Here is a 21628-nt window from a genome sequence, read left to right as displayed (position 1 = left end):
TGAGGAGATTGTCTCCACTCCCTATACATGAGGAGATTGTCTCCACTCTGTGCACATGAGGAGATTGTCTCCACTCCCTGTACATGTGGTGATTGTCTCCCATCTCTGCACATGAGGAGATTGTCTCCACTCCCTGTACATGAGGAGATTGTCTTCACACTCTGCACATGAGGACATTGTCACCACTCCCTGTACATGAGGAGATTGTCTCCACTCTCTGCACATGAGGAGATTGTCTCCAATCTCTGCACATGAGGAGATTGTCTCCACTCTCTGCACATGAGGAGATTGTCTCCACTCTCTGCACATGAGGACATTGTCTCCACTCTCTGCACATGAGGAGATTGTCTCCACTCTCTGCACATGAGGAGATTGTCTCCACTCTCGGCACATGAGGAGATTGTCTCCACTCTCTGCACATGAGGAGATTTTCTCCACTCCCTGTACATGAGGAGATTGTCTCCACTCCCTGTACATGAGGAGATTGTTTCCACTCTCTGTACATGTGGAGATTGTCTCCAATCTCTGCACATGAGGAGATTGTCTCCACTCCCTGTACATGAGGAGATTGACTCCACTCTCTGCACATGAGGACTTTGTCTCCACTCCCTGGACATGAGGAGATTGTCTCCACTCCCTGTACATGAGGAGATTGTTTCCACTCTGTGCACATGAGGAGATTGTCTCCACTCCCTGTACATGAGGAGATTGTCTCCCATCTCTGCACATGAGGTGATTGTCTCCACCTCCTGTACATGAGGAGATTGTCTACACTCTCTGTACATGAGCAGATTGTCCCCACTCTCTGTACATGAGCAGATTGTCCCCACTCTCTGCACATGAGGAGATTGTCTCCACTCTCTGCACATGAGGAGATTGTCTCCACTCTCTGCACATGAGGAGATTGTCTCCACTCCCTGTACATGAGGAGATTGTCTCCACTCCCTGTACATGAGGAGATTGTCTCCACTCTCTGCACATGAGGAGATTGTCTCCACTCCCTGTACATGAGGAGATTGTCTCCACTCTCTGCACATGAGGAGATTGTCTCCACTCCCTGTACATGAGGAGATTGTCTCCACTTCCTGTACATGAGGAGATTGTCTTGACTTCCTGTACATGAGGAGATTGTCTGCACTCTCTGTACATGAGGAGATTGTCTCCACTCTCTGCACATGAGGAGATTGTCTCCACTCTCTGCACATGAGGAGATTGTCTCCATTCTCTGCACATGAGGAGATTGTCTCCACTCTCTGCACATGAGGAGATTGTCTCCACTCTCTGCACATGAGGAGATTGTCTCCACTCCCTGTACATGAGGAGATTGTCTCCACTCCCTATACATGAGGAGATTGTCTACACTCTCTGCACATGAGGAGATTGTCTCCACTCCCTGTACATGAGGAGATTATCTCCACTCCCTGCACATGAGGAGATTGTCTCCACTCTGCACATGAGGAGATTGTCTCCACTCTCTGCACATGAGGACATTGTCTCCACTCTCTGCACATGAGGAGATTGTCTCCACTCTCTGCACATGAGGAGATTGTCTCCACTCTCGGCACATGAGGAGATTGTCTCCACTCTCTGCACATGAGGAGATTTTCTCCACTCCCTGTACATGAGGAGATTGTCTCCACTCCCTGTACATGAGGAGATTGTTTCCACTCTCTGTACATGTGGAGATTGTCTCCAATCTCTGCACATGAGGAGATTGTCTCCACTCCCTGTACATGAGGAGATTGTCTCCACTCTCTGCACATGAGGACATTGTCTCCACTCCCTGGACATGAGGAGATTGTCTCCACTCCCTGTACATGAGGAGATTGTTTCCACTCTGTGCACATGAGGAGATTGTCTCCACTCCCTGTACATGAGGAGATTGTCTCCCATCTCTGCACATGAGGTGATTGTCTCCACCTCCTGTACATGAGGAGATTGTCTACACTCTCTGAACATGAGCAGATTGTCCCCACTCTCTGTACATGAGCAGATTGTCCCCACTCTCTGCACATGAGGAGATTGTCTCCACTCTCTGCACATGAGGAGATTGTCTCCACTCTCTGCACATGAGGAGATTGTCTCCACTCCCTGTACATGAGGAGATTGTCTCCACTCCCTGTACATGAGGAGATTGTCTCCACTCTCTGCACATGAGGAGATTGTCTCCACTCCCTGTACATGAGGAGATTGTCTCCACTCTCTGCACATGAGGAGATTGTCTCCACTCCCTGTACATGAGGAGATTGTCTCCACTCCCTGTACATGAGGAGATTGTCTTGACTTCCTGTACATGAGGAGATTGTCTGCACTCTCTGTACATGAGGAGATTGTCTCCACTCTCTGCACATGAGGAGATTGTCTCCACTCTCTGCACATGAGGAGATTGTCTCCATTCTCTGCACATGAGGAGATTGTCTCCACTCTCTGCACATGAGGAGATTGTCTCCACTCTCTGCACATGAGGAGATTGTCTCCACTCCCTGTACATGAGGAGATTGTCTCCACTCCCTATACATGAGGAGATTGTCTACACTCTCTGCACTGAGGAGATTGTCTCCACTCTCTGCACATGAGGACATTGTCACCACTCCCTGTACATGAGGAGATTGTCTCCACTCTCAGCACATGAGGAGATTGTCTCCACTCCCTGCATATGAGGAGACTGTCTCCACTCTCTGCACATAAGGACATTGTCACCACACCCTGTAGATGAGGAGATTGTCTCCACTCTCTGCACATGAGGAGATTTTCTCCACTCCCTGTACATGAGGAGATTGTCTCCACTCCCTGTACATGAGGAGATTGTTTCCACTCTCTGTACATGGGGAGATTGTCTCCAATCTCTGCACACGAGGAGATTGTCTCCACTCCCTGTACATGAGGAGATTGTCTCCACTCTCTGCACATGAGGAGATTGTCTCCAGTCCCTGTACATGAGGAGATTGTCTCCACTCCCTGTACATGAGGAGATTGTTTCCACTCTGTGCACATGAGGAGATTGTCTCCACTCCCTGTACATGAGGAGATTGTCTCCCATCTCTGCACATGAGGAGATTGTGTACACTCTCTGTACATGAGCAGATTGTCCCCACTCTCTGTACATGAGCAGATTGTCCCCACTCTCTGCACATGAGGAGATTGTCTCCACTCTCTGCACATGAGGAGATTGTCTCCACTCTCTGCACATGAGGAGATTGTCTCCACTCCCTGTACATGAGGAGATTGTCTCCACCCCCTGTACATGAGGAGATTGTCTCCACTCTCTGCACATGAGGAGATTGTCTCCACTCCCTGTACATGAGGAGATTGTCTCCACTCTCTGCACATGAGGAGATTGTCTCCACTCCCTGTACATGAGGAGATTGTCTCCACTCCCTGTACATGAGGAGATTGTCTCCACTTCCTGTACATGAGGAGATTGTCTGCACTCTCTGTACATGAGGAGATTGTCTCCACTCTCTGCACATGAGGAGATTGTCTCCACTCCCTGTACATGAGGAGATTGTCTCCACTCTCTGCACATGAGGAGATTGTCTCCACTCCCTGTACATGAGGAGATTGTCTCGACTCCCTGTACATGAGGAGATTGTCTCCAGTTCCTGGACATGAGGAGATTGTCTGCACTCTCTGTACATGAGGAGATTGTCTCCACTCTCTGCACATGAGGAGATTGTCTCCACTCCCTGTACATGAGGAGATTGTCTCCACTCTCTGCACATGAGGAGATTGTCTCCACTCCCTGTACATGAGGAGATTGTCTCCACTCCCTGTACATGAGGAGATTGTCTCCACTTCCTGTACATGAGGAGATTGTCTGCACTCTCTGTACATGAGGAGATTGTCTCCACTCTCTGCACATGAGGAGATTGTCTAAACTCTCTGCACATGAGGAGATTGTCTCCACTCTCTGCACATGAGGAGATTGTCTCCACTCCCTGTACATGAGGAGATTGTCTCCACTCTCTGCACATGAGGAGATTGTCTACACTCTCTGCACATGAGGAGATTGTCTCCACTCCCTGTACATGAGGAGATTGTCTCCACTCTTTGCACATGAGGAGATTGTCTCCACTCTCTGCACATGAGGAGATTGTCTCCACTCTCTGCAAATGAGGAGATTGTCTCCACTCTCTGCACATGAGGAGATTGTCTCCACTCTCTGCACATGAGGAGATTGTCTCCACTCTCTGCACATGAGGAGATTGTCTCCACTCTCTGCACATGAGGAGCTTGACTCCACTCTCTGCACATGAGGAGATTGTCTCCACTCTCTGCGCATGAGGAGATTGTCTCCACTCTCTGCACATGAGGAGATTGTCTCCACTCTCTGCACATGAGGAGATTGTCTCCACTCTCTGCACATGAGGAGATTGTCTCCACTCTCTGCACATGAGGAGATTGTCTCCACTCTCTGCACATGAGGAGATTGTCTCCAATCTCTGCAGATGAGGAGATTGTCTCCACTCTCTGCACATGAGGAGATTGTCTCCACTCTCTGCAGATCAGGAGATTGTCTCCAATCTCTGCACATGAGGAGATTGTCTCCACTCTCTGCACATGAGGAGATTGTCTCCACTCTCTGCACATGAGGACATTGTCTCCACTCTCTGCACATGAGGAGATTGTCTCCAGTCCCTGCACATGAGGAGATTGTCTCCACTCTCTGCACATGAGGACATTGTCTCCACTCCCTGTACATGAGGAGATTGTCTCCACTCCCTGTACATGAGGAGATTGTTTCCACTCTGTGCACATGAGGAGATTGTCTCCAGTCCCTGTGCATGAGGAGATTGTCTCCCATCTCTGCACATGAGGAGATTGTCTCCACTTCCTGTACATGAGGAGATTGTCTACACTCTCTGTACATGAGCAGATTGTCCCCACTCTCTGCACATGAGGACATTGTCACCACTCCCTGTACATGAGGAGATTGTCTCCACTCTCTGTACATGGGGAGATTGTCTCCACTCTGTGCACATGAGGAGATTGTCTCCACTCCCTGTACATGAGGAGATTGTCTCCACTCTCTGCACATGAGGAGATTGTGGCCACTCCTGTACATGAGCAGATTGTCTCCACTCCCTGTACATGAGGAGATTGTTTCCACTCTCTGTCCATGGGGAGATTGTCTCCACTCTGTGCACATGAGGAGATTGTCTCCACTCCCTGTACATGAGGTGATTGTCTCCCATCTGTGCACATGAGGAGATTGTCTCCACTCCCTGTACATGAGGAGATTGTCTCCACTCTCTGCACATGAGGACATTGTCACCACTCCCTGTACATGAGGAGATTGTCTCCACTCTCTGCACATGAGGAGATTGTCTCCACTCCCTGCATATGAGGAGACTGTCTCCACTCTCTGCACATAAGGACATTGTCACCACACCCTGTACATGAGGAGATTGTCTCCACTCTCTGCACATGAGGAGATTTTCTCCACTCCCTGTACATGAGGAGATTGTCTCCACTCCCTGTACATGAGGAGATTGTTTCCACTCTCTGTACATGGGGAGATTGTCTCCAATCTCTGCACACGAGGAGATTGTCTCCACTCCCTGTACATGAGGAGATTGTCTCCACTCTCTGCACATGAGGACATTGTCTCCACTCCCTGTACATGAGGAGATTGTCTCCACTCCCTGTACATGAGGAGATTGTTTCCACTCTGTGCACATGAGGAGATTGTCTGCACTCCCTGTACATGAGGAGATTGTCTCCCATCTCTGCACATGAGGAGATTGTCTCCACCACCTGTACATGAGGAGATTGTCTACACTCTCTGTACATGAGCAGATTGTCCCCACTCTCTGTACATGAGCAGATTGTCCCCACTCTCTGCACATGAGGAGATTGTCTCCACTCCCTGTACATGAGGTGATTGTCTCCACTCTCTGCACATGAGGACATTGTCACCACTCCCTGTACATGAGGAGATTGTCTCCACTCTCTGTACATGGGGAGATTGTCTCCACTCTGTGCACATGAGGAGATTGTCTCCACTCCCTGTACATGAGGAGATTTTCTCCACTCTCTGCACATGAGGAGATTGTCGCCACTCCCTGTACATGAGGAGTTTGTCTCCACTCCCTGTACATGGGGAGATTGTCTCCACTCTGTGCACATGAAGAGATTGTCTCCACTCCCTGTACATGTGGTGATTGTCTCCCATCTCTGCACATGAGGAGATTGTCTCCACTCCCTGTACATGAGGAGATTGTCTCCACACTCTGCACATGAGGACATTGTCACCACTCCCTGTACATGAGGAGATTGTCTCCACTCTCTGCACATGAGGAGATTGTCTCCAATCCCTGCATATGAGGAGACTGTCTCCACTCTCTGCACATAAGGACATTGTCACCACTCCCTGTACATGAGGAGATTGTCTCCACTTTCTGCACATGAGGAGATTGTCTCCACTACCTGTACATAAGGAGATTGTCGCCACTCCCTGTGCATGAGGAGATTGTCTCCACTCCCTGTACATGAGGAGATTGTCTCCACTCTCTGCACATGAGGAGATTGTCTCCACTCCCTGTACATGTGGTGATTGTCTCCCATCTCTGCACATGAGGAGATTGTCTCCACTCCCTGTACATGAGGAGATTGTCTTCACACTCTGCACATGAGGACATTGTCACCACTCCCTGTACATGAGGAGATTGTCTCCACTCTCTGCACATGAGGAGATTATCTCCAATCTCTGCACATGAGGAGATTGTCTCCACTCTCTGCACATGAGGAGATTGTCTCCACTCTCTGCACATGAGGACATTGTCTCCACTCTCTGCACATGAGGAGATTGTCTCCACTCTCTGCACATGAGGAGATTGTCTCCACTCTCGGCACATGAGGAGATTGTCTCCACTCTCTGCACATGAGGAGATTTTCTCCACTCCCTGTACATGAGGAGATTGTCTCCACTCCCTGTACATGAGGAGATTGTTTCCACTCTCTGTACATGTGGAGATTGTCTCCAATCTCTGCACATGAGGAGATTGTCTCCACTCCCTGTACATGAGGAGATTGTCTCCACTCTCAGCACATGAGGACATTGTCTCCACTCCCTGGACATGAGGAGATTGTCTCCACTCCCTGTACATGAGGAGATTGTTTCCACTCTGTGCACATGAGGAGATTGTCTCCACTCCCTGTACATGAGGAGATTGTCTCCCATCTCTGCACATGAGGTGATTGTCTCCACCTCCTGTACATGAGGAGATTGTCTACACTCTCTGTACATGAGCAGATTGTCCCCACTCTCTGTACATGAGCAGATTGTCCCCACTCTCTGCACATGAGGAGATTGTCTCCACTCTCTGCACATGAGGAGATTGTCTCCACTCTCTGCACATGAGGAGATTGTCTCCACTCCCTGTACATGAGGAGATTGTCTCCACTCCCTGTACATGAGGAGATTGTCTCCACTCTCTGCACATGAGGAGATTGTCTCCACTCCCTGTACATGAGGAGATTGTCTCCACTCTCTGCACATGAGGAGATTGTCTCCACTCCCTGTACATGAGGAGATTGTCTCCACTCCCTGTACATGAGGAGATTGTCTTGACTTCCTGTACATGAGGAGATTGTCTGCACTCTCTGTACATGAGGAGATTGTCTCCACTCTCTGCACATGAGGAGATTGTCTCCACTCTCTGCACATGAGGAGATTGTCTCCATTCTCTGCACATGAGGAGATTGTCTCCACTCTCTGCACATGAGGAGATTGTCTCCACTCTCTGCACATGAGGAGATTGTCTCCACTCTCTGCACATGAGGAGATTGTCTCCACTCTCTGCACATGAGGAGATTGTCTCCACTCTCTGCACATGAGGAGATTGTCTCCAATCTCTGCACATGAGGAGATTGTCTCCACTCTCTGCACATGAGGAGATTGTCTCCACTCTCTGCAGATCAGGAGATTGTCTCCAATCTCTGCACATGAGGAGATTGTCTCCACTCTCTGCACATGAGGAGATTGTCTCCACTCTCTGCACATGAGGACATTGTCTCCACTCTCTGCACATGAGGAGATTGTCTCCAGTCCCTGCACATGAGGAGATTGTCTCCACTCTCTGCACATGAGGACATTGTCTCCACTCCCTGTACATGAGGAGATTGTCTCCACTCCCTGTACATGAGGAGATTGTTTCCACTCTGTGCACATGAGGAGATTGTCTCCAGTCCCTGTGCATGAGGAGATTGTCTCCCATCTCTGCACATGAGGAGATTGTCTCCACTTCCTGTACATGAGGAGATTGTCTACACTCTCTGTACATGAGCAGATTGTCCCCACTCTCTGCACATGAGGACATTGTCACCACTCCATGTACATGAGGAGATTGTCTCCACTCTCTGTACATGGGGAGATTGTCTCCACTCTGTGCACATGAGGAGATTGTCTCCACTCCCTGTACATGAGGAGATTGTCTCCACTCTCTGCACATGAGGAGATTGTGGCCACTCCTGTACATGAGCAGATTGTCTCCACTCCCTGTACATGAGGAGATTGTTTCCACTCTCTGTCCATGGGGAGATTGTCTCCACTCTGTGCACATGAGGAGATTGTCTCCACTCCCTGTACATGAGGTGATTGTCTCCCATCTGTGCACATGAGGAGATTGTCTCCACTCCCTGTACATGAGGAGATTGTCTCCACTCTCTGCACATGAGGACATTGTCACCACTCCCTGTACATGAGGAGATTGTCTCCACTCTCTGCACATGAGGAGATTGTCTCCACTCCCTGCATATGAGGAGACTGTCTCCACTCTCTGCACATAAGGACATTGTCACCACACCCTGTACATGAGGAGATTGTCTCCACTCTCTGCACATGAGGAGATTTTCTCCACTCCCTGTACATGAGGAGATTGTCTCCACTCCCTGTACATGAGGAGATTGTTTCCACTCTCTGTACATGGGGAGATTGTCTCCAATCTCTGCACACGAGGAGATTGTCTCCACTCTCTGCACATGAGGACATTGTCTCCACTCCCTGTACATGAGGAGATTGTCTCCACTCCCTGTACATGAGGAGATTGTTTCCACTCTGTGCACATGAGGAGATTGTCTGCACTCCCTGTACATGAGGAGATTGTCTCCCATCTCTGCACATGAGGAGATTGTCTCCACCACCTGTACATGAGGAGATTGTCTACACTCTCTGTACATGAGCAGATTGTCCCCACTCTCTGTACATGAGCAGATTGTCCCCACTCTCTGCACATGAGGAGATTGTCTCCACTCCCTGTACATGAGGTGATTGTCTCCACTCTCTGCACATGAGGACATTGTCACCACTCCCTGTACATGAGGAGTTTGTCTCCACTCCCTGTACATGGGGAGATTGTCTCCACTCTGTGCACATGAAGAGATTGTCTCCACTCCCTGTACATGTGGTGATTGTCTCCCATCTCTGCACATGAGGAGATTGTCTCCACTCCCTGTACATGAGGAGATTGTCTCCACACTCTGCACATGAGGACATTGTCACCACTCCCTGTACATGAGGAGATTGTCTCCACTCTCTGCACATGAGGAGATTGTCTCCAATCCCTGCATATGAGGAGACTGTCTCCACTCTCTGCACATAAGGACATTGTCACCACTCCCTGTACATGAGGAGATTGTCTCCACTTTCTGCACATGAGGAGATTGTCTCCACTACCTGTACATAAGGAGATTGTCGCCACTCCCTGTGCATGAGGAGATTGTCTCCACTCCCTGTACATGAGGAGATTGTCTCCACTCTCTGCACATGAGGAGATTGTCTCCACTCTGTGCACATGAGGAGATTGTCTCCACTCCCTGTACATGAGGAGATTGTTTCCACTCTGTGCACATGAGGAGATTGTCTCCAGTCCCTGTGCATGAGGAGATTGTCTCCCATCTCTGCACATGAGGAGATTGTCTCCACTTCCTGTACATGAGGAGATTGTCTACACTCTCTGTACATGAGCAGATTGTCCCCACTCTCTGCACATGAGGACATTGTCACCACTCCATGTACATGAGGAGATTGTCTCCACTCTCTGTACATGGGGAGATTGTCTCCACTCTGTGCACATGAGGAGATTGTCTCCACTCCCTGTACATGAGGAGATTGTCTCCACTCTCTGCACATGAGGAGATTGTGGCCACTCCTGTACATGAGCAGATTGTCTCCACTCCCTGTACATGAGGAGATTGTTTCCACTCTCTGTCCATGGGGAGATTGTCTCCACTCTGTGCACATGAGGAGATTGTCTCCACTCCCTGTACATGAGGTGATTGTCTCCCATCTGTGCACATGAGGAGATTGTCTCCACTCCCTGTACATGAGGAGATTGTCTCCACTCTCTGCACATGAGGACATTGTCACCACTCCCTGTACATGAGGAGATTGTCTCCACTCTCTGCACATGAGGAGATTGTCTCCACTCCCTGCATATGAGGAGACTGTCTCCACTCTCTGCACATAAGGACATTGTCACCACACCCTGTACATGAGGAGATTGTCTCCACTCTCTGCACATGAGGAGATTTTCTCCACTCCCTGTACATGAGGAGATTGTCTCCACTCCCTGTACATGAGGAGATTGTTTCCACTCTCTGTACATGGGGAGATTGTCTCCAATCTCTGCACACGAGGAGATTGTCTCCACTCCCTGTACATGAGGAGATTGTCTCCACTCTCTGCACATGAGGACATTGTCTCCACTCCCTGTACATGAGGAGATTGTCTCCACTCCCTGTACATGAGGAGATTGTTTCCACTCTGTGCACATGAGGAGATTGTCTGCACTCCCTGTACATGAGGAGATTGTCTCCCATCTCTGCACATGAGGAGATTGTCTCCACCACCTGTACATGAGGAGATTGTCTACACTCTCTGTACATGAGCAGATTGTCCCCACTCTCTGTACATGAGGAGATTGTCTCCACTCCCTGTACATGAGGAGATTGTCTCCAGTTCCTGGACATGAGGAGATTGTCTGCACTCTCTGTACATGAGGAGATTGTCTCCACTCTCTGCACATGAGGAGATTGTCTCCACTCCCTGTACATGAGGAGATTGTCTCCAGTTCCTGGACATGAGGAGATTGTCTGCACTCTCTGTACATGAGGAGATTGTCTCCACTCTCTGCACATGAGGAGATTGTCTCCACTCCCTGTACATGAGGAGATTGTCTCCACTCTCTGCACATGAGGAGATTGTCTCCACTCCCTGTACATGAGGAGATTGTCTCCACTCCCTGTACATGAGGAGATTGTCTCCACTTCCTGTACATGAGGAGATTGTCTGCACTCTCTGTACATGAGGAGATTGTCTCCACTCTCTGCACATGAGGAGATTGTCTAAACTCTCTGCACATGAGGAGATTGTCTCCACTCTCTGCACATGAGGAGATTGTCTCCACTCCCTGTACATGAGGAGATTGTCTCCACTCTCTGCACATGAGGAGATTGTCTACACTCTCTGCACATGAGGAGATTGTCTCCACTCCCTGTACATGAGGAGATTGTCTCCACTCTTTGCACATGAGGAGATTGTCTCCACTCTCTGCACATGAGGAGATTGTCTCCACTCTCTGCAAATGAGGAGATTGTCTCCACTCTCTGCACATGAGGAGATTGTCTCCACTCTCTGCACATGAGGAGATTGTCTCCACTCTCTGCACATGAGGAGATTGTCTCCACTCTCTGCACATGAGGAGCTTGACTCCACTCTCTGCACATGAGGAGATTGTCTCCACTCTCTGCGCATGAGGAGATTGTCTCCACTCTGTGCACATGAGGAGATTGTCTCCACTCTCTGCACATGAGGAGATTGTCTCCACTCTCTGCACATGAGGAGATTGTCTCCACTCTCTGCACATGAGGAGATTGTCTCCACTCTCTGCACATGAGGAGATTGTCTCCAATCTCTGCACATGAGGAGATTGTCTCCACTCTCTGCACATGAGGAGATTGTCTCCACTCTCTGCAGATCAGGAGATTGTCTCCAATCTCTGCACATGAGGAGATTGTCTCCACTCTCTGCACATGAGGAGATTGTCTCCACTCTCTGCACATGAGGACATTGTCTCCACTCTCTGCACATGTGGAGATTGTCTCCAGTCCCTGCACATGAGGAGATTGTCTCCACTCTCTGCACATGAGGACATTGTCTCCACTCCCTGTACATGAGGAGATTGTCTCCACTCCCTGTACATGAGGAGATTGTTTCCACTCTGTGCACATGAGGAGATTGTCTCCAGTCCCTGTGCATGAGGAGATTGTCTCCCATCTCTGCACATGAGGAGATTGTCTCCACTTCCTGTACATGAGGAGATTGTCTACACTCTCTGTACATGAGCAGATTGTCCCCACTCTCTGCACATGAGGACATTGTCACCACTCCCTGTACATGAGGAGATTGTCTCCACTCTCTGTACATGGGGAGATTGTCTCCACTCTGTGCACATGAGGAGATTGTCTCCACTCCCTGTACATGAGGAGATTGTCTCCACTCTCTGCACATGAGGAGATTGTGGCCACTCCTGTACATGAGCAGATTGTCTCCACTCCCTGTACATGAGGAGATTGTTTCCACTCTCTGTCCATGGGGAGATTGTCTCCACTCTGTGCACATGAGGAGATTGTCTCCACTCCCTGTACATGAGGTGATTGTCTCCCATCTGTGCACATGAGGAGATTGTCTCCACTCCCTGTACATGAGGAGATTGTCTCCACTCTCTGCACATGAGGACATTGTCACCACTCCCTGTACATGAGGAGATTGTCTCCACTCTCTGCACATGAGGAGATTGTCTCCACTCCCTGCATATGAGGAGACTGTCTCCACTCTCTGCACATAAGGACATTGTCACCACACCCTGTACATGAGGAGATTGTCTCCACTCTCTGCACATGAGGAGATTTTCTCCACTCCCTGTACATGAGGAGATTGTCTCCACTCCCTGTACATGAGGAGATTGTTTCCACTCTCTGTACATGGGGAGATTGTCTCCAATCTCTGCACACGAGGAGATTGTCTCCACTCCCTGTACATGAGGAGATTGTCTCCACTCTCTGCACATGAGGACATTGTCTCCACTCCCTGTACATGAGGAGATTGTCTCCACTCCCTGTACATGAGGAGATTGTTTCCACTCTGTGCACATGAGGAGATTGTCTGCACTCCCTGTACATGAGGAGATTGTCTCCCATCTCTGCACATGAGGAGATTGTCTCCACCACCTGTACATGAGGAGATTGTCTACACTCTCTGTACATGAGCAGATTGTCCCCACTCTCTGTACATGAGCAGATTGTCCCCACTCTCTGCACATGAGGAGATTGTCTCCACTCCCTGTACATGAGGTGATTGTCTCCACTCTCTGCACATGAGGACATTGTCACCACTCCCTGTACATGAGGAGATTGTCTCCACTCTCTGTACATGGGGAGATTGTCTCCCATCTCTGCACATGAGGAGATTGTCTCCACCACCTGTACATGAGGAGATTGTCTACACTCTCTGTACATGAGCAGATTGTCCCCACTCTCTGTACATGAGCAGATTGTCACCACTCCCTGTACATGAGGAGATTGTCTCCACTCCCTGTACATGTGGTGATTGTCTCCCATCTCTGCACATGAGGAGATTGTCTCCACCACCTGTACATGAGGAGATTGTCTCCACTCCCTGTACATGAGGTGATTGTCTCCACTCTCTGCACATGAGGACATTGTCACCACTCCCTGTACATGAGGAGATTGTCTCCACTCCCTGTACATGTGGTGATTGTCTCCCATCTCTGCACATGAGGAGATTGTCTCCACTCCCTGTACATGAGGAGATTGTCTCCACACTCTGCACATGAGGACATTGTCACCACTCCCTGTACATGAGGAGATTGTCTCCACTCTCTGCACATGAGGAGATTGTCTCCAATCCCTGCATATGAGGAGACTGTCTCCACTCTCTGCACATAAGGACATTGTCACCACTCCCTGTACATGAGGAGATTGTCTCCACTTTCTGCACATGAGGAGATTGTCTCCACTACCTGTACATAAGGAGATTGTCGCCACTCCCTGTGCATGAGGAGATTGTCTCCACTCCCTGTACATGAGGAGATTGTCTCCACTCTCTGCACATGAGGAGATTGTCTTCACTCTGTGCACATGAGGAGATTGTCTCCACTCCCTGTACATGTGGTGATTGTCTCCCATCTCTGCACATGAGGAGATTGTCTCCACTCCCTGTACATGAGGAGATTGTCTTCACACTCTGCACATGAGGACATTGTCACCACTCCCTGTACATGAGGAGATTGTCTCCACTCTCTGCACATGAGGAGATTGTCTCCACTCTCTGCACATGAGGAGATTGTCTCCACTCTCTGCACATGAGGACATTGTCTCCACTCTCTGCACATAAGGAGATTGTCTCCACTCTCTGCACATGAGGAGATTGTCTCCACTCTCGGCACATGAGGAGATTGTCTCCACTCTCTGCACATGAGGAGATTTTCTCCACTCCCTGTACATGAGGAGATTGTCTCCACTCCCTGTACATGAGGAGATTGTTTCCACTCTCTGTACATGTGGAGATTGTCTCCAATCTCTGCACATGAGGAGATTGTCTCCACTCCCTGTACATGAGGAGATTGTCTCCACTCTCTGCACATGAGGACATTGTCTCCACTCTCTGCACATGAGGAGATTGTCTCCACTCCCTGTACATGAGGAGATTGTTTCCACTCTGTGCACATGAGGAGATTGTCTCCACTCCCTGTACATGAGGAGATTGTCTCCCATCTCTGCACATGAGGTGATTGTCTCCACCTCCTGTACATGAGGAGATTGTCTACACTCTCTGTACATGAGCAGATTGTCCCCACTCTCTGTACATGAGCAGATTGTCCCCACTCTCTGCACATGAGGAGATTGTCTCCACTCTCAACACATGAGGAGATTGTCTCCACTCTCTGCACATGAGGAGATTGTCTCCACTCCCTGTACATGAGGAGATTGTCTCCACTCCCTGTACATGAGGAGATTGTCTCCACTCTCTGCACATGAGGAGATTGTCTCCACTCCCTGTACATGAGGAGATTGTCTCCACTCTCTGCACATGAGGAGATTGTCTCCACTCCCTGTACATGAGGAGATTGTCTCCACTCCCTGTACATGAGGAGATTGTCTTGACTTCCTGTACATGAGGAGATTGTCTGCACTCTCTGTACATGAGGAGATTGTCTCCACTCTCTGCACATGAGGAGATTGTCTCCACTCTCTGCACATGAGGAGATTGTCTCCATTCTCTGCACATGAGGAGATTGTCTCCACTCTCTGCACATGAGGAGATTGTCTCCACTCTCTGCACATGAGGAGATTGTCTCCACTCCCTGTACATGTGGAGATTGTCTCCACTCCCTATACATGAGGAGATTGTCTACACTCTCTGCACATGAGGAGATTGTCTCCACTCCCTGTACATGAGGAGATTATCTCCACTCCCTGCACATGAGGAGATTGTCTCCACTCTGCACATGAGGAGATTGTCTCCACTCTCTGCACATGAGGACATTGTCTCCACTCTCTGCACATGAGGAGATTGTCTCCACTCTCTGCACATGAGGAGATTGTCTCCACTCTCGGCACATGAGGAGATTGTCTCCACTCTCTGCACATGAGGAGATTTTCTCCACTCCCTGTACATGAGGAGATTGTCTCCACTCCCTGTACATGAGGAGATTGTTTCCACTCTCTGTACATGTGGAGATTGTCTCCAATCTCTGCACATGAGGAGATTGTCTCCACTCCCTGTACATGAGGAGATTGTCTCCACTCTCTGCACATGAGGACATTGTCTCCACTCCCTGGACATGAGGAGATTGTCTCCACTCCCTGTACATGAGGAGATTGTTTCCACTCTGTGCACATGAGGAGATTGTCTCCACTCCCTGTACATGAGGAGATTGTCTCCCATCTCTGCACATGAGGTGATTGTCTCCACCTCCTGTACATGAGGAGATTGTCTACACTCTCTGTACATGAGCAGATTGTCCCCACTCTCTGTACATGAGCAGATTGTCCCCACTCTCTGCACATGAGGAGATTGTCTCCACTCTCTGCACATGAGGAGATTGTCTCCACTCTCTGCACATGAGGAGATTGTCTCCACTCCCTGTACATGAGGAGATTGTCTCCACTCCCTGTACATGAGGAGATTGTCTCCACTCTCTGCACATGAGGAGATTGTCTCCACTCCCTGTACATGAGGAGATTGTCTCCACTCTCTGCACATGAGGAGATTGTCACCACTCCCTGTACATGAGGAGATTGTCTCCACTCCCTGTACATGAGGAGATTGTCTTGACTTCCTGTACATGAGGAGATTGTCTGCACTCTCTGTACATGAGGAGATTGTCTCCACTCTCTGCACATGAGGAGATTGTCTCCACTCTCTGCACATGAGGAGATTGTCTCCATTCTCTGCACATGAGGAGATTGTCTCCACTCTCTGCACATGAGGAGATTGTCTCCACTCTCTGCACATGAGGAGATTGTCTCCACTCCCTGTACATGAGGAGATTGTCTCCACTCCCTATACATGAGGAGATTGTCTACACTCTCTGCACATGAGGAGATTGTCTCCACTCCCTGTACATGAGGAGATTGTCTCCACTCTCTGCACATGAGGAGATTGTCTCCACTCCCTGTACATGAGGAGATTGTCTCCACTCCCTGTACATGAGGAGATTGTCTTGACTTCCTGTACATGAGGAGATTGTCTGCACTCTCTGTACATGAGGAGATTGTCTCCACTCTCTGCACATGAGGAGATTGTCTCCACTCTCTGCACATGAGGAGATTGTCTCCATTCTCTGCACATGAGGAGATTGTCTCCACTCTCTGCACATGAGGAGATTGTCTCCACTCTCTGCACATGAGGAGATTGTCTCCACTCCCTGCACATGAGGAGATTGTCTCCACTCCCTATACATGAGGAGATTGTCTACACTCTCTGCACATGAGGAGATTGTCTCCACTCCCTGTCCATGAGGAGATTATCTCCACTCCCTGCACATGAGGAGATTGTCTCCACTCTCTGCACATGAGGAGATTGTCTCCACTCTCTGCAAATGAGGAGATTGTCTCCACTCTCTGCACATGAGGAGATTGTCTCCACTCTCTGCACATGAGGAGATTGTCTCCACTCTCTGCACATGTGGAGATTGTCTCCACTCTCTGCACATGAGGAGCTTGACTCCACGCTCTGCACATGAGGATATTGTCTCCACTCTCTGCACATGAGGAGTTTGTCTCCACTCCCTGTACATGAGGAGATTGTTTCCACTCTCTGTACATGGGGAGATTGTCTCCACTCTGTGCACATGAGGAGATTGTCTCCACTCCCTGTACATGAGGTGATTGTCTCCCATCTGTGCACATGAGGAGATTGTCTCCACTCCCTGTACATGAGGAGATTGCCTCCACTCTCTGCACATGAGGACATTGTCACCACTCCCTGTACATGAGGAGATTGTCTCCACTCTCAGCACATGAGGAGATTGTCTCCACTCCCTGCATATGAGGAGACTGTCTCCACTCTCTGCACATAAGGACATTGTCACCACACCCTGTACATGAGGAGATTGTCTCCACTCTCTGCACATGAGGAGATTTTCTCCACTCCCTGTACATGAGGAGATTGTCTCCACTCCCTGTACATGAGGAGATTGTTTCCAATCTCTGTACATGGGGAGATTGTCTCCAATCTCTGCACACGAGGAGATTGTCCCCACTCTCTGTACATGAGCAGATTGTCCCCACTCTCTGCACATGAGGAGATTGTCTCCACTCTCTGCACATGAGGAGATTGTCTCCACTCTCTGCACATGAGGAGATTGTCTCCACTCCCTGTACATGAGGAGATTGTCTCCACTCCCTGTACATGAGGAGATTGTCTCCACTCTCTGCACATGAGGAGATTGTCTCCACTCCCTGTACATGAGGAGATTGTCTCCACTCTCTGCACATGAGGAGATTGTCTCCACTCCCTGTACATGAGGAGATTGTCTCCACTCCCTGTACATGAGGAGATTGTCTTGACTTCCTGTACATGAGGAGATTGTCTGCACTCTCTGTACATGAGGAGATTGTCTCCACTCTCTGCACATGAGGAGATTGTCTCCACTCTCTGCACATGAGGAGATTGTCTCCATTCTCTGCACATGAGGAGATTGTCTCCACTCTCTGCACATGAGGAGATTGTCTCCACTCTCTGCACATGAGGAGATTGTCTCCACTCCCTGCACATGAGGAGATTGTCTCCACTCCCTATACATGAGGAGATTGTCTACACTCTCTGCACATGAGGAGATTGTCTCCACTCCCTGTCCATGAGGAGATTGTCTCCACTCTCTGCACATGAGGAGATTGTCTCCACTCTCTGCACATGAGGAGATTGTCTCCACTCCCTGTACATGAGGAGATTGTCTCCACTCCCTATACATGAGGAGATTGTCTACACTCTCTGCACATGAGGAGATTGTCTCCACTCCCTGTACATGAGGAGATTGTCTCCACTCTCTGCACATGAGGAGATTGTCTCCACTCCCTGTACATGAGGAGATTGTCTCCACTCCCTGTACATGAGGAGATTGTCTTGACTTCCTGTACATGAGGAGATTGTCTGCACTCTCTGTACATGAGGAGATTGTCTCCACTCTCTGCACATGAGGAGATTGTCTCCACTCTCTGCACATGAGGAGATTGTCTCCATTCTCTGCACATGAGGAGATTGTCTCCACTCTCTGCACATGAGGAGATTGTCTCCACTCTCTGCACATGAGGAGATTGTCTCCACTCCCTGCACATGAGGAGATTGTCTCCACTCCCTATACATGAGGAGATTGTCTACACTCTCTGCACATGAGGAGATTGTCTCCACTCCCTGTCCATGAGGAGATTATCTCCACTCCCTGCACATGAGGAGATTGTCTCCACTCTCTGCACATGAGGAGATTGTCTCCACTCTCTGCAAATGAGGAGATTGTCTCCACTCTCTGCACATGAGGAGATTGTCTCCACTCTCTGCACATGAGGAGATTGTCTCCACTCTCTGCACATGTGGAGATTGTCTCCACTCTCTGCACATGAGGAGCTTGACTCCACGCTCTGCACATGAGGATATTGTCTCCACTCTCTGCACATGAGGAGTTTGTCTCCACTCCCTGTACATGAGGAGATTGTTTCCACTCTCTGTACATGGGGAGATTGTCTCCACTCTGTGCACATGAGGAGATTGTCTCCACTCCCTGTACATGAGGTGATTGTCTCCCATCTGTGCACATGAGGAGATTGTCTCCACTCCCTGTACATGAGGAGATTGCCTCCACTCTCTGCACATGAGGACATTGTCACCACTCCCTGTACATGAGGAGATTGTCTCCACTCTCAGCACATGAGGAGATTGTCTCCACTCCCTGCATATGAGGAGACTGTCTCCACTCTCTGCACATAAGGACATTGTCACCACACCCTGTACATGAGGAGATTGTCTCCACTCTCTGCACATGAGGAGATTTTCTCCACTCCCTGTACATGAGGAGATTGTCTCCACTCCCTGTACATGAGGAGATTGTTTCCAATCTCTGTACATGGGGAGATTGTCTCCAATCTCTGCACACGAGGAGATTGTCCCCACTCTCTGTACATGAGCAGATTGTCCCCACTCTCTGCACATGAGGAGATTGTCTCCACTCTCTGCACATGAGGAGATTGTCTCCACTCTCTGCACATGAGGAGATTGTCTCCACTCCCTGTACATGAGGAGATTGTCTCCACTCCCTGTACATGAGGAGATTGTCTCCACTCTCTGCACATGAGGAGATTGTCTCCACTCCCTGTACATGAGGAGATTGTCTCCACTCTCTGCACATGAGGAGATTGTCTCCACTCCCTGTACATGAGGAGATTGTCTCCACTCCCTGTACATGAGGAGATTGTCTTGACTTCCTGTACATGAGGAGATTGTCTGCACTCTCTGTACATGAGGAGATTGTCTCCACTCTCTGCACATGAGGAGATTGTCTCCACTCTCTGCACATGAGGAGATTGTCTCCATTCTCTGCACATGAGGAGATTGTCTCCACTCTCTGCACATGAGGAGATTGTCTCCACTCTCTGCACATGAGGAGATTGTCTCCACTCCCTGCACATGAGGAGATTGTCTCCACTCCCTATACATGAGGAGATTGTCTACACTCTCTGCACATGAGGAGATTGTCTCCACTCCCTGTCCATGAGGAGATTATCTCCACTCCCTGCACATGAGGAGATTGTCTCCACTTTCTGCACATGAGGAGATTGTCTCCACTCTCTGAAAATGAGGAGATTGTCTCCACTCTCTGCACATGAGGAGATTGTCTCCACTCTCTGCACATGAGGAGATTGTCTCCACTCTCTGCACATGTGGAGATTGTCTCCACTCTCTGCACATGAGGAGCTTGACTCCACGCTCTGCACATGAGGATATTGTCTCCACTCTCTGCACATGAGGAGTTTGTCTCCACTCCCTGTACATGAGGAGATTGTTTCCACTCTCTGTACATGGGGAGATTGTCTCCACTCTGTGCACATGAGGAGATTGTCTCCACTCCCTGTACATGAGGTGATTGTCTCCCATCTGTGCACATGAGGAGATTGTCTCCACTCCCTGTACATGAGGAGATTGTCTCCACTCTCTGCACATGAGGACATTGTCACCACTCCCTGTACATGAGGAGATTGTCTCCACTCTCAGCACATGAGGAGATTGTCTCCACTCCCTGCATATGAGGAGACTGTCTCCACTCTCTGCACATAAGGACATTGTCACCACACCCTGTACATGAGGAGATTGTCTCCACTCTCTGCACATGAGGAGATTGTCTCCACTCTCTGCACATGAGGAGATTGTCTCCACTCTCTGCACATGTGGAGATTGTCTCCACTCTCTGCACATGAGGAGCTTGACTCCACGCTCTGCACATGAGGATATTGTCTCCACTCTCGCACATGAGGAGTTTGTCTCCACTCCCTGTACATGAGGAGATTGTTTCCACTCTCTGTACATGGGGAGATTGTCTCCACTCTGTGCACATGAGGAGATTGTCTCCACTCCCTGTACATGAGGTGATTGTCTCCCATCTGTGCACATGAGGAGATTGTCTCCACTCCCTGTACATGAGGAGATTGTCTCCACTCTCTGCACATGAGGACATTGTCACCACTTCCTGTACATGAGGAGATTGTCTCCACTCTCAGCACATGAGGAGATTGTCTCCACTCCCTGCATATGAGGAGACTGTCTCCACTCTCTGCACATAAGGACATTGTCACCACACCCTGTACATGAGGAGATTGTCTCCACTCTCTGCACATGAGGAGATTTTCTCCACTCCCTGTACATGAGGAGATTGTCTCCACTCCCTGTACATGAGGAGATTGTTTCCACTCTCTGTACATGGGGAGATTGTCTCCAATCTCTGCACACGAGGAGATTGTCTCCACTCCCTGTACATGAGGAGATTGTCTCCACTCTCTGCACATGAGGAGATTGTCTCCAGTCCCTGTACATGAGGAGATTGTCTCCACTCCC

This window comes from Heterodontus francisci, chromosome 43 (genome assembly GCF_036365525.1).
Source record: "Heterodontus francisci isolate sHetFra1 chromosome 43, sHetFra1.hap1, whole genome shotgun sequence".
Lineage (NCBI taxonomy): Eukaryota > Metazoa > Chordata > Chondrichthyes > Heterodontiformes > Heterodontidae > Heterodontus > Heterodontus francisci.
The sequence above is the reverse complement of the archived record's forward strand: the minus strand, read 5'-3'. Positions refer to the sequence as shown.